General features: G+C 40.9%; 1 pseudogene; it reads left to right on the top strand.

Moving 5' to 3' along the window:
* The first annotated feature begins 18,790 nt into the window (after window positions 1-18,790).
* On the top strand, window positions 18,791-19,368 carry Bnip3-ps3 (BCL2 interacting protein 3, pseudogene 3; annotated as a pseudogene).
* Window positions 19,369-19,687: the final 319 nt, after the last annotated feature.

A 19,687-nucleotide genomic window follows, 5' to 3' on the forward strand; every position in this document is an offset into this window, starting at 1 on the left:
GAACCCCTTCAAGCTCTTTCAGTCTTTTCTAAGATTCCTTCAACGAGGGTCCCGTTCTCAGTTTAGTGGTTTAATGATGGCATTTGGCTATGTATTTGCTGTATTCTGGCTGTGTCTCTCAGGAGAGATCTACATCAATTTTATAATTACACCAAAACAGTTCATTTCTCTGGCCCTCAACTTGCAAACTGCTGAAAGGGGAGGCACCTGCCTCTTCATCAAAGAATCCTGCTACTATGAAAACCAGTCTTGCCAAGTAGAAGAAAGGATTAGATATTTGCCCAAGCTGGAAAGGAGTCTACAGTCCCAAGGGGCCAACTCTTACAGAACTCACATTTTGGTTTTTCTTGAGCCCCTGAATCCTACACTTGCCTGTGCCACTGATTTCCACATTTCTTGTAATAGTCATTGTTCACTGTCTTTTCGGGTTCTTTCAGGAAAAACCTAGGAAAATTACCTGATGGTCAGTAAATCCGATGCTCCTGACAGAATTTCTCCCAGGCCTCTTATCCTAGCTTACCAGCCTGAGCCTTGCTTTGAAGCAGCATTCCAAACTACTTCAAAGCAGCCTGTACTTTGCTAGGCCCAAATAGCCCCATAGAACCTGGGCAGTGAGCAAGAAACCAGATGTTTCTGGTTATTTCCTGACTCTCTTTTCCAGCCTCTTGATTGGCATCCCAGCCTTACAACTCTGACAACTTTGCCCAAGTTCAGCAGAAAGCAGTTACAGAGGAGACCATGCCATCCCTTTTTACCAGCAACAAAAGGCTAGAAAGCAAAATTCTAAAGCCAGCATTCCCTTGGGAGCTTGAAGGAAGTTTCTACTTACTAAAAGCAAGTATTCTCTTTATCTCTGGCAAAGGGGACATGCAGTTCTTTAATTAAGGTAAGGCTGTGGTGCCAATTAACACGTTAAGGTTGTTGTTAGCCTCTAAGCATCCTCAGTCTCTACTCACAAGCCCCTACCCTAGCTTCCTCCCAAGTACTCATTCTCATATAATCCTGGAGATCCACTCCCCCTACTCCTCCACCTCATGACTTTTGTTTTCTTGGAAGATGGCATTGGTAGTTTGGAATAAACTTTTCCCCTGTTCATCCACAGAGCAGCTAGTTTGGTTTCTTTACTGCATCCATTTTTCATGCAAATAGATACAAGAAAATGAAATAACACCCTGCATCCTATCTGAGCACCTCAAATGAAAGCAGGATAATAACCGAAACAACAGAAAGCATACAAACTCATGAATACTGAACAACTCACTACCTAATGAAAAATGAGTCAAGGCAAATTAAGAAGGAATTGAAGAACTTTTAATAATTGAATAAAAACGAGAACACAACATGTTCAAACTTGTGGGACACAATGTAGGTAGTTCTGAGAGGCATGTTCACACCATTAAGGGCCTACATGAAAAAACTGGAGAGATCTCATATTAACAATGATACATCTGAAAGTTTTAGAGCAAAAAGAGGAAATAACATGTCAAAGGAATAGACAGCAAGAAATAATTAAACTCAGGGACGAAATGAATAACATAGAAACAAGAAGGGGGGAAAAAGTAAACAGAGTTGGGTCTGATTTACTAAAAGGCAGAGAAAGAATATTCAAATTAACAAAATTGATATTGTTAGCAATCAGGCATCTCCACCGCCAGCCTGAAGGGCCTAGCAACAATAGGACACACCACCACTAGCTGCTGAGAGGCAACATACTCCTACTGTTGCCTCTTGTCACATATCCTCCTTTTGGGCATGGGCTTTATCCCTTGATAAAAGGCCTCATTCCTCCTCCCTCTCCTCCCTTCTCCTTCCATTTCCACCCAGAGGCAACTTCTGTATCCCCCTCACCCCTGCTCCACCACGCATACTTCCTGAATAAACCTTCCACATAAACTGTCCTCATGGTGTGACTTTATGGATTTTGAGTTCTAACAGATAGGAAAAGAGGTACATAAAAACAAACACTGAGAAATTCCAGAGAATCATAAGGACATACTTTAAAAACTTGTACTCCAACTAATTGGAAAACCTGAAAGCAATAGATAATTTTCTTGAGGGGGACAACACACCAAAATTAAATCAAGATCAAATAAGCAATTTAAACTGCACCATAAGCCTAAGTGAAATAGAAATAGTCCTTTAAAGACTCCTAGCCAAAAAAGCCCAGGGCCAGGTAGTATTAGGGTAGAATTCTACCAGAATTTCCAAGAAGACTTAATGTCAATCCTCCTCAAATGTATCCAGAAAATGAAAAAGAAGGAACGTCACCCTATTCATTTTATGAGGCCATAGTTACTGTGATATCCAAACCACAGAAAGACTTAAGAAAGAGAATTACAGATCAATTTTCCTCATGAACGTGGATGCAAAAATACTCAGTAAAAATACTTGCAAACGGAATCCAAGAACACATCAAGACGATCATGTACCATGATCAAGTAGGCCTCATCCTAATAATGCTGGGCTGGTTCAACATACCTAAATACATAAATACAGTCCAAAAAGAGAGGTTCAGAGACAGATAATATTTAGAGAGTGAAAGATCTTGGAATATGAAGCCCTACCTGGGATGTCTCTATCAAATCCCTCACCTTCTGGCTCAGGGAACTCTGCAGAAGTGGGGACAGGAAGACTGTAAGAACCAGAAAGCAAGGAGAACACCAAGGAAGCAAGGCTATCTAAAAGCAGCAGGACCGATGCGTGTCTGAACTCAGAAATTGCAGCAGCAAGCATGGCTAGGGGTTTAGAGCTGAGAAAGGAAGTGGACAAAAGCTCACATCTCTAAGCCAAAGCTATCTCCAATTGATAACCACTTGCAAATGGAAATTTTAGTTTGTTTTTTTTTTCCAAAGGAGTCTCACTATGGAAACAAATTACCCTTAAGGGTATGTCACATGACCAGAAGCAGATGGCTAACTAGTTTTTTTTCTTTCTTTCCAGTGTTGTGTTTTTATGGAATTTCTCTGTGTGTTCCTGTTTCTATATGTTTCTTATGGTTTTTCTTTGACTTTTTTTTTCCTGGTAGTTTGTTTGCTTGTTATTCTATTCTGCTTGTAGTCTATTCTGGTTTGCTTGTTTTTTTTTAATTTAACTTATATTTTTTCAGATGTCTGTATTCTAACCAGAGAAAGAAAAAGGATGTGGATTTGGGTGGGTGGGAGGATGGGGTAGATGTGGGAGGAGTTGAAAGAGAGGAAACCCTAGCCAGAATTTATTGTATGAAAAATCTATTTCCATAAACATATAAAAGAAAAAAGAAATAAAAGCCAGATTTATAAGGACCTATTTTGCTTTTCTTTTATTTTCTTTTACTTTTTATTGATTCTTTGTGAGGTTCACATCATGCACCATAGTCCTGATCATCTCCCCATTCTTTCACATCTACTTTTTGCCTTTGCAAAACATCATTGTGGAAGCTGTAGAATGCCTTTTGTGTCCCACAGTATACCCTTCTTGTCCACGCATCTTCACTTGCAGATGTTCATTGCAATGAGCCGTTGGTCTGGTTTGAGGTCTCTGGCTTCTGTGACACCATCATTATTGGATCCTCATCGGAACTCCTCCTGGTTTATCCTGTTTTTGCCCTGTGTCATGGAGCTTCTGCAGCTTTGATCAGCGGAAATGGCCCTTTCCTTAACCATTTGCAGATGATATAGATTTTGGGTGGGCCGACTCAATGCCCAAATCTGGGTCTGGACAGCAGCTGAAGTGGTCAGCACACTGGTTCTCCTTTTCGAGCCACCAGGGCGAGCTCTACAGCATTGCTTCTCCTAGGCCACTCAATGCTGCCATCTACAGGAAGCAGGGTCATCACTCCTGCTCTCTTGCCCTCTTGGCAGGCTAACCCTAACCCACGCTTCCAGAGTCTGCTCCACTGTGCTGCCCAGTTAGGTGCAGGGTCCACTCTCCCAAGTGCTGAATGGGGCTTGGACAGCTCTTCTGCTCTCGCGCCCTCAGGACTAGCTCACATGTGCCTTGACTATCAGGGTCAGCTCCACAGTGTTGCCCAGGTGAGGCGTAGGGCAAGCTTTCCCAGAACACTACGCTGGTGACGGGTGGGGCCAACTTCCAGAGGGCAACAGCCAGTGAGGGGCGGGTCAAGTTCTTCCAAGCCCTGGACATCCACATCCTGCCTTGGGCAACTGCCCTGACCAGTGATATCCCCATGTTCTCTAGTAGTCATATGAGCCACAGACATCGACAGGATCCATGCTGCTGTGTAGCCAGGGTCTCAGACATGACCCTCAATGGCAGCTCAGGCTGGGACTTCAACATGGCCAGGTGGGAGGCGGGGGCTGGCCACTGACAATAGGCTACTTCTCTCCACCCTTGGGTCTTCAGTTCCATCTCTCTTCATCATGGTCAAGCTACTCCAATCTGTCCAACATATACTCACACATTGTGATGGCTCCCACTACAAACTGGACATGCACAGGTTGGCCCCTGGATGACATCCTTCATCCAACCTCTTGGCGTGGCAGCAAACAGTTATCTATGGCACACCTGTTCTGTGTACCAGAGGGCAAGTCTGTGGATTGGCATGGCATGACAGTCGGCAGAACTCTGTCCGTCTTACTCCTCCTGCACTGTGCTGCCTAGATTTGATTTGATTGGATTTGATTGCTTGAATCCTAGGCATATGACAGTTTTGGTCATCAAGCCAGGCATCAAGTTAGGATGAACAAAGGACTGCCATCTGCTCTGCCCCTGACTGAAATAAAAACAACACCACCGAAAAGGCATCATGGGGCGAGGGAGCTTTTAAAATTATTATTATTTATAAATAGCTACTTTGAACCCTCTGAGATTCTTGGTAAATATGACTTCTATATGGATGACTTCATAAGAAACATTGATTTGCTTCATCTTTCCATATCAGTGTAGCCATTTTTTCTTGAACTACTTTATTCTTATTTTGTACTATACTATCAATCATACTGAATGTTACCTTTAAACATTTTACCATGTTATTATGACTCATTCATCTTAAAGCCCAATATTAAATTAGTATGTGATACACAGTTTGTTTTTAATAAGCATTTGTTAGAGTAAATTAGACTATAGTTATTTATAGTTTGGAGGAAAGACTAAAAGCCAGTGATTAAACGGGACTATCAATTAAACCAGTGTGGCAAATCAAATGTTATATTAGTGCCATGTCAACTCAAAATGGCAAAAAATTAAATGTGTATCATTTTATATTATTAAACAGACAGATATTTACAAATACATTCCTAAAACAACTGTTGTATAGTCCACATTCTGTCTACACATAAGCCTCCCTAGATAGTCTCTTTGACAAAACACTTATGTTCTGTTGAAGAGTCATTTGCATTAGTACTGGCTGTTAAAAATAATAATGACTCCATTTGTAATCAGTGCAAGAAAGCCACACATTCCTTTAGATTCTGAAAAATGATTTTAAAGAATACATTAAATGCTATAATAGACATCCAGTGCTTTGATAATTGCTACAGAAATAAAATATTTCATTGACTTAAAAGTACTAGCAATGAAATTATAAAATATTCTAGTATTGAAAATAATTCTGCAATAATGCCATACTATTTATTTATTATCACAGCTGGGTGTGGTGGCACACGTCCTTAATCCCAGCACTTGGGAGGTAGAGGCAGGTGGATCTCTATGAGTTTGAGGCCAGCATGATCTACAAAGTTCCAAGACAGTCACTGTGGTTACACAGAGAAACCCTGTCTCAAAAAAACCCCCCACAAATGAACAAATAATTTATCAAAACCACAATTTTATATTATAAAACCTTCAATTAATTATATTTATTTTATTTATTTTATTTTTTAATTTCTTTTTTATTGGATTTTTTATTTACATTTCAAATGTTATTCCCTTTCCCTGTATCCTGAAGATAAGCCCCTTATCCCCTCCCCCTCCTCTTCTTCTATAAGAGTGTTCCCCTCCCCATCTGCCCCCTTTATGCCACCCAGCATTCCCATACACTGGGGGGGGGTTGTCCAACCTTGGCAGGACCAAGGGCTTCTCCTTCCACTGGTGCCCCATCAAGGCTATTCTCTGCTACATATGCAGTTGGAGCCATGGGTCAGTCCATGTATAGTCTTTGGATGGTGGTTTAGGCCCTGGGAGCTCTGGTTGGTTGCCATTGTTAGTCTTATGGAGTTGCAAGCCTCTTCAGCTCTTTCAGTCCATTCTCTAATTCCTCCAATGGGGATCCCATTCTCAGTTCAATGGTTTGCTGCTGGCACTCACCTCTGCATTTGACATCCTCCGGCTGTGCCTCTCAGGAGACAGCTATAACCGGTTCCTGTCAGCATGCACTTCTTAGCTTCATCATTCTTATCTAGTTTTGGTGGCTGTAATATATACTGGCTGTATACCCAGGTGGAACAGGCTTTGAATGGCCATTCCTTCACTCTCTGCTCCAAACTTTGCCTCCATATCCCCTCCTATGAATATTTTTGTTACCCTTTTTAAGGAGTGAAACATCTGTACCTCAGTCTTCCTACTTCTTAAGCTTCATGTGGTCTGTGGATTGTACCTTGGGTAATTCTAGCTTTTAGGCTTATATCCACTTATCAGTGAGTGCGTACCATGTGTGTTTTTCTGTGATTGGGTTACCTTGCTCAGGATGATATTTTCTAGCTCCATCTGTTTGCCTATGAATTTCATGAAGTCATTGTTTTTGATAGCTGAGTAGTTGTGTAGATGTACCACATTTTCTGTATCCATCCCTCTGTTGAAGGGCATCTGGGTTCTTTCCAGCTTCTGGCTATTATAAATAAGGCTGCTATGAACATAGTGGAACATGTGTCTTTGTTGTATGTTGGAGCATCTTTTTGGTATGTGCCCAGGAGTGGTATAGCTGGGTCCTTAGGATGGTGCAATGTCCGATTTTCTGAGGAATCTCCAGACTGGTTTCCAGAATGCTTGTAAGAGTTTGCAATCCCATCAACAATGGTGGAGTGTTCCTCTTTCTCCACATCCTCACCAGCATGTGCTGTCACTTGAGTTTTTGATCTTAGCCATTCTCACTGGTGTGAGGTAGAATCTCAGGGTCGTTTTGATTTGAATTTCCCTGATGACTAAGGATGTTGAACATTTCTTTAGGTACTTCTCGGCCATTTGATATTCCTCAGTTGAGAATTCTTTGTTTAGCTCTGTACCCCATTTTTAATAGGGTTATTTGCCTCTCTGGAGTCTAACTTCTTGAGTTCTTTGTATATTTTGGATATTAGTCCTCTATCAGATGTAGGATTTGTAAGGATCTTTTCCCAATCTGTTGTTTGCCATTTTGTCCTAATGACAACATATTTTGCCTTACAGAAGCTTTGCAGTTTTATGAGGTCCCATTTGTTGAGTCTTGATCTTAGAGCATAAGTCATTGGTGTTTTGTTCAGGGACTTTTCTCCAGTGCCCATGTGATTGAGAATCTTCCTGACTTTTTTTTCTATCAGTTTGAGTGTATCTGCTTTGATGTGGAGTCCTTGATCCACTTGGACTTAAGCTTTGTACAGGGCAAGAAGAATGGATCGACTTGCATTCTTCTACATGCTGACCTCCAGTTGAACCAGCATCATTTGTTGAAAGTGCTATCTTTTTTTTCCATTGGATGGTTTTAGCTCCTTTGTCAAAGATCAAGTGACCATAGGTGTGTGGGTTCATTTCTGGGTCTTCAATCCTATTCCACTGATTTACCTGCCTGTCTCTGTACCAACACCATACAATTTTTATTACTATTGATCTGTAATACTGCTTGAGGTCAGGAATGGTGATTCTGCCAGAATTTCTTTTATTGTTGAGGATAGTTTTCGAAATCCTGGGTTTTGTGTTATTTCAAATGAATTTGCAAATTGCTCTTTCTAACTCTATGAAGAATTGAGTTGGAATTTTGATGGAGATTGCATTGAATCTGTAGATCAATTTTGGCATAATGGCCAATTTTACTATATTAATCCTTTCAATCCATGAGCATGGGAGGTCTTTCCATTTTCTGAGTTCTTCATTTTCTCTCTTCAGAGACTTGAAGTTCTTGTCATACGGATCTATAACTTGCTTGGTTAGAGTCACACCAAGGTATTTTTATTTTATTTGGGATTATTGTGAAGGGTGTCATTTCCCTAATTTCTTTCTCAGCCTGTTTATCCTTTGAGTAGAGGAAGGCTACTGATTTGTTTGAGTGAATTTTATACACAGCCACTTTGCTGAAGGTGTTTATCAGGTTTAGTAGTTCTCTGGTGGAACTTTTGGGATCACTTAAGTATACTATCATATCATCTGCAAATAGTGATATTTTGACTTCTTTCTTTCCAATCTGTAATCCTTTGATCTCCTTTTGTTGTCTGATTGCTCTGGCTAGAACTTCAAGAACTATATTGAATAAGTAGGGAAGAGACTGGGCAGCTTTGTCTAGTCCCTAATTTCAGTGGCATCACTTCAAGTTTCTCTCCATTTAGTTTAATGTTAGCAACTGGTTTGCTGTATATGGCTTTTACTATGTTTATGTATGGGCCTTGAATTCCTGATGTTTCCAGGACTTTTATCATAAAGGGGTGTTGAATTTTGTCAAATGTTTTCTCAGCATCTAATGAAATGATCATGTGTTTTTTTCCTTTGAGTTTGTTTATATAGTGGATTACATTGATGGATTTCCATATATTGAACCATTCCTGCATCCCTAGGATGAAGACTACTTATCATGAGGGATGATCGTTTTGATGTGTTCTTGGACTCGGTTTGGGAGAATCTTACTGAGTATTTTTGCATCGATATTCATAAGGGAAATTGGTCTGAAGTTCTCTTTCTTTGTTGGGTCTTTGTGTGATTGAGGTATAAGTGTAATCGTGGCTTCATAGAAAGAAATGGGTAGTGATCCGTCTGTTTCTATTTTGTGGAATTGTTTGGACAGTATTGGTATGAGGTCTTCTATGAAGGTCTGATAGAATTCTGATGAGCTCTTTTTGGTTGGGAGACTTTTAATAACTGCTCTATTTCTTTAGGAGTTATAGGGTGGTTTAGGTGGTTTATCTGATCCTGATTTAACTTTGGTACCTCATGTTTGTCTAGAAAATTGTCCATTTCCTCCAGATTGTCCAGTTTTGTTGAATATAGACTTTTGTAGTAGGATCTGATGATTTTCTGAATTTCCTCAGATTCTGTTGTTATGTTTCCCATTTCATTTCTGATTTTGTTAATTTGGATACACTTTCTGTGCCCTCTTAGTCTGGCTAAGGGTTTATCTATCTTGTTGATTTTCTCAAAGAACCAGCTCCTGGTTTTGTTGATTCTTTGTATAGTCCCTTTTGCTTTTACGTGGTTGATTTCAGCCCTGAGTTTGATTATTTCCTGACTTCTACTCCTCTTGGGTGTATTTGCTTCTTTTTGTTCTAGAGCTTTTAGGTGTGCTGTCAAGCTGCTGATATATGCTCTCTCCTGTTTCTTTTTGGAGGCACTCAGAGCTATGAGTTTTCCTCTTAGCACTGATTTCATTGTGTCCCATCAGTCTGGGTATGTTGTGCCTTCATTTTCATTAAATTCTAAAAGTCTTTAATTTCTTTCTTTATTTCTTCTTTGACCAAGTTATCATTGAGTAGAGTTCAACTTTCATGTATATGTGGTCTTTCTGTCGTTTTTGTTGTTACTGAAGACCAGCCTTAGTCAGTGGTGATCTGATAGGATGCATAGGATTATTTCAATATTCTTTTATCTGTTGAGGTCTGTTTTGTGACCGAATATATGGTCAACTTTGGAGAAAGTACCATGAGGTGCTGAGAAGGTATATTTTGTGGTTTAGGATGAAATGTTCTATAGATATCTGTCCTCTTTACGTATTCAGTCTGTTAGTCTATGTCTTTTTATTGGGGAATTGAGTCCATTGATGTTAAGAGATATTAAGGAATAGTGATTGTTGCTTCCTGTTATTTTTGTTGTTAAAGGTGGAATTATGTTTGTGTGTTTCTCTTCTTTTGTTGTCTTTGCAAGGAGATTGCTTTCTTGCTTTTTCTAGGGTGTAGTCTCCCTCCTTGTTTTGGAGTTTTCTGTCTATTATCCTTTGTAGGGCTGGATTTGTAGAAAGATATTGTGTAAATTTGGTTTTGTCTTGGTTTCTCCACCTATGTTATTTAAGAGTTTTGCTGCATATAGTATCCTGGGTTGGCATTTGTATTCTCTTAGGGTCTGTATGACTTTTGCCCAGGATCTTCTGGCTATCATATTCTCTGGTGAGAAATCTGGTGTAATTCTGATAGGTCTGCCTTTATATGATACTTGACCCTTCCCCCTTACTGTTTTTAATATTCTTTGTTTTGTGCATTTGGTGTTTTGACTATTATATGACGGGAGGAATTTCTTTTCTGGTCCAATCTATTTGGAGTTCTGTAGGCTTCTTTTATGTTTATGGACATCACTTTCTTTAGGTTAGGGACGTTTTCTTCTATAATTTTGTTGAAGGTATTTACTGGCCCTTTAAGTTGGGAGTTTTCACTCTCTTCTATACCTATTATCCATAGGTTTGATCTTCTCATTGTGTCCTGGACTTCCTGGATGTTTTGGGTGAGGAACTTTTGAATTTTACATTATCTTTGATGGTTGTGTCGATGTTTTCTATGGTATCTTCTGCCCCTGAGATTCTCTCTTCTATCTCTTGTATTCTGTTGGTGATGCTTTCATCTACGACTCCTGATCTCTTTCCTAGGTTTTTATCTCCAGGGTTGTCTCCCTTTGTGCTTTCTTTATTGTTTCTTTTTCCATTTTAAATTCTGAATGTTTTGTTCAGTTCCTCCACCTGTTTGGTTGGTTTTTCCTGTAATTCTTTAAGGGATTCTTTAAGGGATATTTGTGTTTTCTCTTTAAGTTCTTCTACTTGTTTACTTGTGTTGTACTGTATTTATTTAAGTGAGTTATTTATGTCCTTCTTAAAGTCCTCCATCATCATCAGAAAATGTGATTTTAAATTCAATTCTTGCTTTTTGGGTGTGTTTGCATATCCAGTATTTGCTTTGGTATGAGAACTGGGCTCTGATGATGCCAAGTAGTCTTGTTTTCTGTTGCTTATTTTCCTGGGCTTGCCTATTGCCATCAAGTTGTTTCTAGTGTTAGCTTGTCTTGCTGTCTCTGACAGTGGCTTGGCCCTCCTGTATTCCTGTGTGTCATCACTCCTGTAGACCTGCTTTCTTTAAGCCAGATCCTGGGTTTGTGTGACCTGATCCTCCAGTCGGGTTGCTTAGCACAGAAGAGTTGGTCTTACCTCTGCTCTCAGGTGTGTAGGCACTCCTGGCAACTGGCTTTCAGCTCTTGGTGCAGGCAGTAATTTGAAGGGTTCTGCTCCTCACTGCTTCTAGGTCTCTGTGCCCAGAGGGCACAGATGGCACTAAGCCATTTCCTCTTGGGTCCAGAATGTGGGTAGAAGGTAGTGGTTTCCTCTGAGTTCTCAGGATTGTCAGCACTTCTGAGGGTCCAGCTCTCTCCCCAACAGGATTTTGGTGCAGGGGGCTGTCGGACTGGTTTGGTTCAATTCCAGGTGCATGCAGAATCCTGCAGGTTCCTGCCGCTGACTGGTCCTATATTCCTGTATCCAGAAGCACTATGCAGTTTCCTCTTGGGCCAGGAATGTGATTAGAAGTGGGCAGAAGTGGGCAGACGTGGCAGTCTCTCCTGAGGTCTCAGGATTGTCTGGACTTCTGGAAGTTCAGCTCTCTCCCGCATGGGGTTTGGGTGTGGGGAACTGTGGAATTGGCTCAGTTCAGTTCCGGGCATGGCCAGAAACTGGAAGTGTCCTATCTCAGAGGACTTCTGCCTTTGTGTGTCCTGAGGTCACCAGGCAGGTCGCTTGGAGAAGAAAAGTTGATCTTACCTCTGCTCTCAGGTGTGTAGGCACTCCTGGCAACTGGCTTTCAGCTCTTGGCTCAGGCAGAAACCCGAAGTGTCCTGCCCCTGATTGCTCCTTTGTCCCTGTGCCCAGAGGGTACAGATAGCACTAGGCCTTTTCCTTGTGGGTCAGGAATGTGGGCAGAAAATAGTTGTCTCCTCTGAGTTCTCAGGAGTGTCTGCACTTCTGAGGGTCCAGCTCTTTCCCCCACGGGATTTGGGTGCAGGGAGCTGTCAGACTGGTTCAGTTCATTTCCGGGTGCAGAAATCAGCAGGTTCCTGCCGCTGACTGGTCCTATATTCCTGTATCCAGAGGCCACTATGCAGTTTCCTCTTGGGCCAGGGATGTGGTCAGAAGTGGGCAGAAGTGGTGGTCTCCCCTGAGATGTCAGGATTGTCCGCACTTCTGGGAGTTCAGCTCCTTATTTATTTTTATACTCCAGATTTTATTCCCCTCCTGGTCGAGTCTCCAACTGTTCCACATCCCATACTTCCTCCCTGCACCCCACCCAGACTCCATGAGAATGTCCCCACCCTACACACCCTACACACCCCACCCACCCCACCAGACCTCTATACTCCCTGGGGCTTCCAGTCTCCTGAATGTTAGGTGCTTCTTCTCTGATTGAACCCAGACCCAGAAGTCCTCTGCTGTATTTGTATTGGGGGCCTCAGATCAGTTGGTGTATGGTGACTGGTTGGTCATCCAGTATCTGAGAGATCCTGGAGATCCAGGTTAATTGAGACTACTGGCCCTCCTACAGGGTCACCATCCTCAGCTTCCTCTAGCTTTTCCCTAATTCAACCAGAGGGATCAGCAGCTCGTGTTCCTTGGTTGGGTGCACATATCTGCACCTGACTCTTTCAGCTGCTTGTTGGGTCTTTTTGAGGGCAGTCATGATAAGTCCCTTTTTGTGAGTGCTTCATAGCCTCAATAATGGTGTCAGGCCTTAGGGCCTCCCCTTGAGCCACTGGAGTTCTGTTTAGGAAATTTTACCCTGTGCCAATGAGTTCAAGGCTCTTTCCCACTTTCTCTTCTATTAGATTCAGTGTATCTGATTTTATGCTAAGGTCCTTGATCCACTTGAACTTGAGCTTTGTGCATGGTGACAAATATGGGTCTATTTTCATTTTTCTACATACAGACAGCCAGTTATTCAACATTCTTTCCTTTTTCCATTGTATACTTTTGGCTTCTTTGTCAAAATCAGGTGTGCGTAAGTGTGTAGTTTTATTTCTGGGTCTTCAATTCTATTTCATTGATCAAGCTGTCTGTCTCTGTACAAATACCATGCAGTTTTTATCACAATTGCTCTGTAATACTGCTTGAGGTCAGGGATGGTGATTCCCCCCAGTCATTCTTTTACTGTTAAAATTGTTTTCACTATTCTGGGTTTTTTGCATTTCCAGATGCATTTGAGAATTCTCTGTCCATGTCTTTGAAGAATTGCATTGGGATTTTGATGGAGAGTGAATTGAATCTATAGATTGCCTTTGGTAGAATGGCCATTTTTACTATGTTAATCCTGCCAATCCATGAGTATGGGAGATCTCTCCATTTTCTGAGATCTTCTTTGATTTCTTTCTTGAGAGACTTGAAGTTCTTGTCATACAGATTTTTTCACTTGTTTGGTTAGAGTTACCCAAGATATATTATCTGTGGCTATCATGAAGGGAGTTGTTTCCTTAATTTCTTTCTCATCCAGTTTATCATTTTTATAAAGGAAGGCTACTGATTTATTTGAGTTAATTTTATATCTGGCCACTTTGCTATAGTTGTTTATCAGCTGGAGAAATTCTCTGGTAGAATTTTTGGGGTTGCTAATGTATACTATCATATCATCTGCAAATAGTGATACCTTTAATTCTTCTTTGCCAATTTGTATCCCCTTGATCTCTTTTTGTTGTCTTACTCTTCTGGCTAGCATTTGGAGTACTGTATTGAATAGATATGGGGAGAGTGGGCATCCTTGGCCCCAGTTCTAGTGGGGTTGCTTCAAGTGTCTCTCCATTTAATTTGATATTGGCTGTGGGTTTGCAGTAAATTGCTTTTATTATGCTTAGATACGGTTCTTGAATTCCTGATCTCTCCAATACTTTTAACATGAAGGGATGTTGTATTTTATCAATTGCTTTTTCTGCATCTAAGGAGATGATTATGTGATATTTTTCTTTGAGTTTTTTTATATGGTGGATTACGTTACTGGATTTTCATATATTGAACCACCCTTGTATCCCTGGGATGAAGCCTACTAAATTATGGTGAATGACAGTTTTGATGTGTTCTTGGATTCAGTTTGCAAGAATTTTATTGAGTATTTTTGGTCTGAAGTTCTCTTTTTTTGGTTGGGTTCTTGGTATCAGAGTAATTGTAGCTTCATAGAATGAATTAAGTAGTGTTCCTTCTGTTTCTATTTTATGGAATAGTTTGAGGGATATTGGTATCAGGTCTTCTTTGAAGGTCTGGTAGAATTCTGAAGTAAGTCCATCTGGCCCTGAACTTTTTTTTTTTTTCCGGAGCTGGGAACCGAACCCAGGGCCTTGCGCTTGCTAGGCAAGTGCTCTACCACTGAGCTAAATCCCCAACCCCCTGAACTTTTTTAAGATGGGAGGTTTTTAATGGCTTTTTCTATTTCCTTATGGGATGTGGGTCTGTTTAGAAAGTTTACCTGCTCTCGATTTAACTTTGGTATGTTGTATTTGTCCAGAAAACCATCCATTTCATCTAGATTTTCCAATTTTGTTGAGTGTCAGCTTTTGTAGTAGGATTTGACGATTTTTTTTAATTTCCTCCGTTTTTGTTGTTATGTCTCTCTATTCATTTTTGATTTTTGTTAATTTGAATACTGCCTCTGGGCCTTTAGTTAGTTTGGATAGGGGTTTATCTATCTCGTTGATTCTCTCAAAGAACCAGCTTTTGGTTTTGCTGATTCTTTGTATTGTTCTCTTTGTTTTGTTTTTGTTTGTTTGTTTGGTTGGTTGGTTGGTTGATTTCAGTCCTGAGTTTGACTATTTCCTGCCATCTACTCTTCTTGGGTGAGTTTGCTTCTTTTTGTTCTAGAGCTCTCAGGTGTGCTGTTAAGTTGCTAGTGTAAGATATCTCCAGTTTCTTTACCAGTGCAATTAGTGCTATGAATTTTCCTCTTAGCACTGCTTTTATTGTGTCCCATAAGTTTGGGTATGATGTGTCAACATTTTCATTAAATTCCAGGAAGTCTTTAATTTCTTTCTTTATTTCAACCCTGACCGAATTATCATTGAGTAGAGAGTTGTTCTGTTTCCATGTGTATGTCGGTTTTCTGTTACTTTTGCTGTTATTGAAGACTAGCCTTGGGCCATGGTATTATTTCAATCTTCTTGTATTGGTTCAGGGTTGATTTGTGACCAATTATATGGTTGATTTTGGAGAAGGTACCATGAGGTGCTGAAAAGAAGGTGTATTCTTTTGTTTTAGGGTGAAATGTTCTGCAGATATCTGCTAAATCCATTTGGTTCATAATCTCTATTAACTTCAGTGAGTCTCTGTTTAGTTTCTGTTTCAATGACCTGTCCATTGGTGAGAATGGGGTGTTGAAGTCTCCCACTATTATTGTACGTGGTTCAATATTGAGATTTAGTAAGGTTTCTTTTATGAATGTGGGTGCCCTTGCATTTGGGGCATAGATGTTCAGAATGAGACTTTCTCTTGGTAGATTTTCCCTTTGATGAATATGGAATGTCCTTCCTAATCATGCTTGATAACTTTTGGTTGAAAGTCTATTTTATTAAATATTATCATGGCAACTCCAGCTTCTTTCTTGGGACCATTTGCTTGGTAGACCTTTTTCCATCCTTTTACTCTGAGATAGTGTCTGTCTTTGTTATTGGGGTGTGTTTCTTGTATGCAGCAAAATGATGGATCTTGTTTGCATATCCAGTCTGTTAGCTGATGTCTTTTTATAGGTGAGTTGAGTTCATTAGTATTGAAAGATATTAAAGACAGATGACTTTTGGTTACTATTATATTTTTTGAAGGCAGCTTTATGTGTTTGTGGTTTTCTCCTTTTGGCTTTATTGTGAGATGCTTAATATCTTGTCTTTACTCTGGTGTAGGTATCTTCCTTGTACTGGAGTTTTCTATGGGGTTTGAATTGGTAGATAGATATTGTTTGAATTTGGTTTTGTTCTAGAATATTTTGGCTTCTCCATCTATGTTGATTGAGAATTTTGCTGGATATAGTAGCCTGGGTTGGCATTTGTGTTCTTTTAGAGTCTTTGTGACCTCTGACCAGGCTCTTCTGGCTTTCATAGTCTCGGTTGAGAAGTCTGATGTAATTCTTATAGGTCTGCCTTTGTATTTTCCTTGGCCCTTTTCCCTTGCAGCTTTTTTTTCTTTTCTTTTTTTCGGAGCTGAGGACCGAACCCAGGGCCTTGCGCTTGCTAGGCAAGCACTCTACCACTGAGCTAAATTCCCAACCCCTCCCTTGCAGCTTTTAATATTCTTTCTTTGTTCTGTGTGTTTAGTGATTTGATTATTATGTGAAGAGAGGATTTTCTTTTCTGGTCCATTTGTTTGGTGTTCTGTAGGTTTCTTGTACCTTTATGGCCACCTCTTACTTTAGGTTGGGGAATTTTTCTTCTGTGCTTTTGTTGAAGACATTTTCAGGTCCTTTAATCTGGGAATCTTTGCTCTCCTTTATTCCAATTATTCTTGGATTTGGTCTTTTCATTGTGTCCTGAATTTCCTGAAATATAGGAGTTTTCTATATTTTAAGTTTTCTTTGATCATTTGGTCTGGGTGACTTTGTCTAGAGTCTGCCTCTTTTGTACCTGGGTTGCAACAGGTTTCCTGGTAGGCCTGTGGCCCCTGGCTGTAACAGACCTCCTGTGGGTCCTTCCAACTGGAGGGTCTTTAGAGGGTCAGAGAAGCTACTGATTTGTTGCCCTGGCTGCAGCAGATCTCCTGGGAGGCCTTCAGACTGTTGGGTCTTCAAAGGAGCAGTCAAACTGTTATCCTGTGTGAAGCTGTTCTCCGGGTTGGTGTGGGGGCAGTGGAGAGGTCAATGAACTGTGGTTTCTTATTCCTTGTCTGCAACAGAACTCCAGGAGGCTTTCATTCTTTTGGGTCAGTTGCCTTGCATGCCACAGAGCTTCTTCGAGGTCTTCAGTCTGTGGTATCAATTGTCTAGTTGCCATGTGTACAGAGGAACTCCTGGGATGCTTTCAAGCTGTGGTGTTCTGGGTGCAGATCTCCTAGGATGCCTCAGGATGTGGTATCAAATGTTCTGAGTGTTATTCTGGTATGCTTCAGGATATGATGTCAAATGTTCTGAGTGAGGCAAATTCTCTGGTATGCCTCAGGATATAGCATCTTCCAGGAAGCAGACTAGCTAACAGTTTGTCTCAGCAGAAAGGACCAGGTGGAAGGTATATTATAAAACTTAAATATAATTACTCATGTGATGGTGACCACCAACCATAAAATTATTTCATTGCTGCTTCATAACTATAATTTTGCTACTGTTATGAATCATAATATACATATCTGATATGCAGGATATCTGATATGCCACCCCTGTGAAGGGTTGTTTGAGAGATGGCTTAGCAGTTAAGAGCACTGATGTGCTCTTTCAGAGGTCCTGAGTTCAATTCCCAACAACCCATGGTAGCTTACAAATATCTGTAATGGGATTAGAATCCCTCTTCTGAATTACAATGTAAATGTCTGATATGCAACCCTTGTGAAAGGGTCATTTGACTCCAAAGAGATCACTGCTCTAAACCTTTTCTTGAGAATCTGGCTCCAAGCAAATCATGAGTAAAGTGATGCTCTCCTACACTGCTGCATGAGGATAATCAGTCCTCTGACAGTCTGGGATATTTATGAAACCTCTCAATTTTCCCTTCATAAATTACTTACTGGAGTGAAAATATGTCAACATAATCATCCTTCATCCTATGCAAGTTGGTTTGTTGCCTGGTACCTGGAAGTTGGATTACTTCCCACTTTGATCAGCAGATGAAGGTAGAGATATTAACCAAGCAAAAATTGTTTAAGGGCAATATCCCATTACCTCTTGTAATACAAAGAGGACATTTCATATCTCCTCTATTGCACACTACATGGACCACTCAGACAGCAGGGTTGATGGAGACAAGTCATATCTCTATTTACATATAAATCTTTAAATCTTCATTTCATTGCTGTTATTTCTGTTCATCCATATTAGTAGCACACAGCCCTGTATACAAAATGCTCTTTTAAATTCATCAATAATCTGACAAATATGAAAGTGGTTGTATCAGTCAGGGGTTTCTACAAAACTTATGTAATGAACACACACACACACACACACACACACACACACACACACACACTTTACTAGAATGATGTGTTAATCCATCAATGGTGGCCTATGAACAGAAGTTTCAAGAGACTAGTAGTTGTTCAATTCACAAGTCTAGATGTCTTGGCTGGTCTTCAATATATGCCAGAATCCTGAAGAAGTAGTCTCTAACGCCAGTGAAAGAATGGACTTGGCTAGTGAGAATGAGAGCAAGCAGGCAAAGAGAAAGCAAACTGCCTTATTCCATGTCTTTTATATAGGCTGCCAGCAGAAGGTGTGGCTCAGATTAAAGGGGAACCTGCTCACCTCGAAAGGTCTGGATTAAACATTTGTCTTCACACCTCTAAGATCCAGATGAGCAGTGGGTCTTTCCAGTTCAAACGGTTTAATTAAGAAAAATGTCTTGGGTGTTGCTGCCCAAGAGCCAGAAACTGCAGTCCTGCAGTCATGCTGCTTCCAGTTTCCTGACCATGTCTCACTTAGTCAAGCTGCTGCCCCTGAACAACAACAACAACAACAACAACAACAACGACAATGACAACAACAACGACAACAACTGTGAGGAAGGGGAGCAACCCCTGCCACTACCCAGTGGTCTCAACAGTTGCTGGGAGGAGCTACCAATGAACAGCAGCAATGGCAATGATAATGAAAATAGTAAGAATGGGGGTCTGGAGCACACGTTCCTTGCTCGGCTTCCATCCACAGTGAAGACATGGAGAAGATCCTTCTGGATACATGGCACGAGTTGGGACAGAGCAGCTCAAGAGAGAGTTCTCACTGTGACAGCCCTTCAGCACAAGAAGATGGGGCAGATAATGTTTGCTGTTGAGATGCACACCAGCAGGGACCAGAGCTATCAGTCAGAAGAAGGAGAAGGAGAAAAAGAAGTTGAGGCTTTGAAGAAAATTGCAGACTGGGTATCAAACTGCTCCAGTAGACCCGAAAACATCCCATGCAAAGAGTTCCATTTCAGACACCCTAAACATGCCATGTTTTTAAGCATGAGGGAGAGTGGAGCCATGAAGAAGAGGGGCATTTTCTCTGCAGAATTCCTAAAGGTCTTCATTTTGTCTCTCTTCTTTTCTCATGTGTTGGCTTTGGGGCTGGGCATCTTGTGTTGGCTTTGGGGCTGGGCATCTATATTGGAAAACAACTGAGCACACATTCTGCCAGCACCTACTGAGGGAGATGAGAGCCCCTGGAAATTTGTGTGGCCTGTGAAGTGGTATATTTTAGTTCAAATTTGAGACCTACTATAAGCATAATTTCCACCTACGACCCTATTTCTGCATACCCCATTCTAGTAATGAAGGACCCTAGTTCTTACTGAAGCATAAAAGCTATTAGGAAGCTTGGCCTGGTAGAAAGTAGGTGGGTTATGAGGACCCTAAGGGTTTTCACCAGCTTTTCACCCACTGCCTCAGGTCAAGATTAGGCCAAGTTCTATTCTCCACCCACAGTTCTCGGGAGGAGCAGGGGCATTCTTGAGAAACTGCAGAATG

This window comes from Rattus norvegicus, chromosome X (genome assembly GCF_036323735.1).
Source record: "Rattus norvegicus strain BN/NHsdMcwi chromosome X, GRCr8, whole genome shotgun sequence".
In the NCBI taxonomy this organism is placed as follows: Eukaryota; Metazoa; Chordata; class Mammalia; order Rodentia; family Muridae; genus Rattus; species Rattus norvegicus.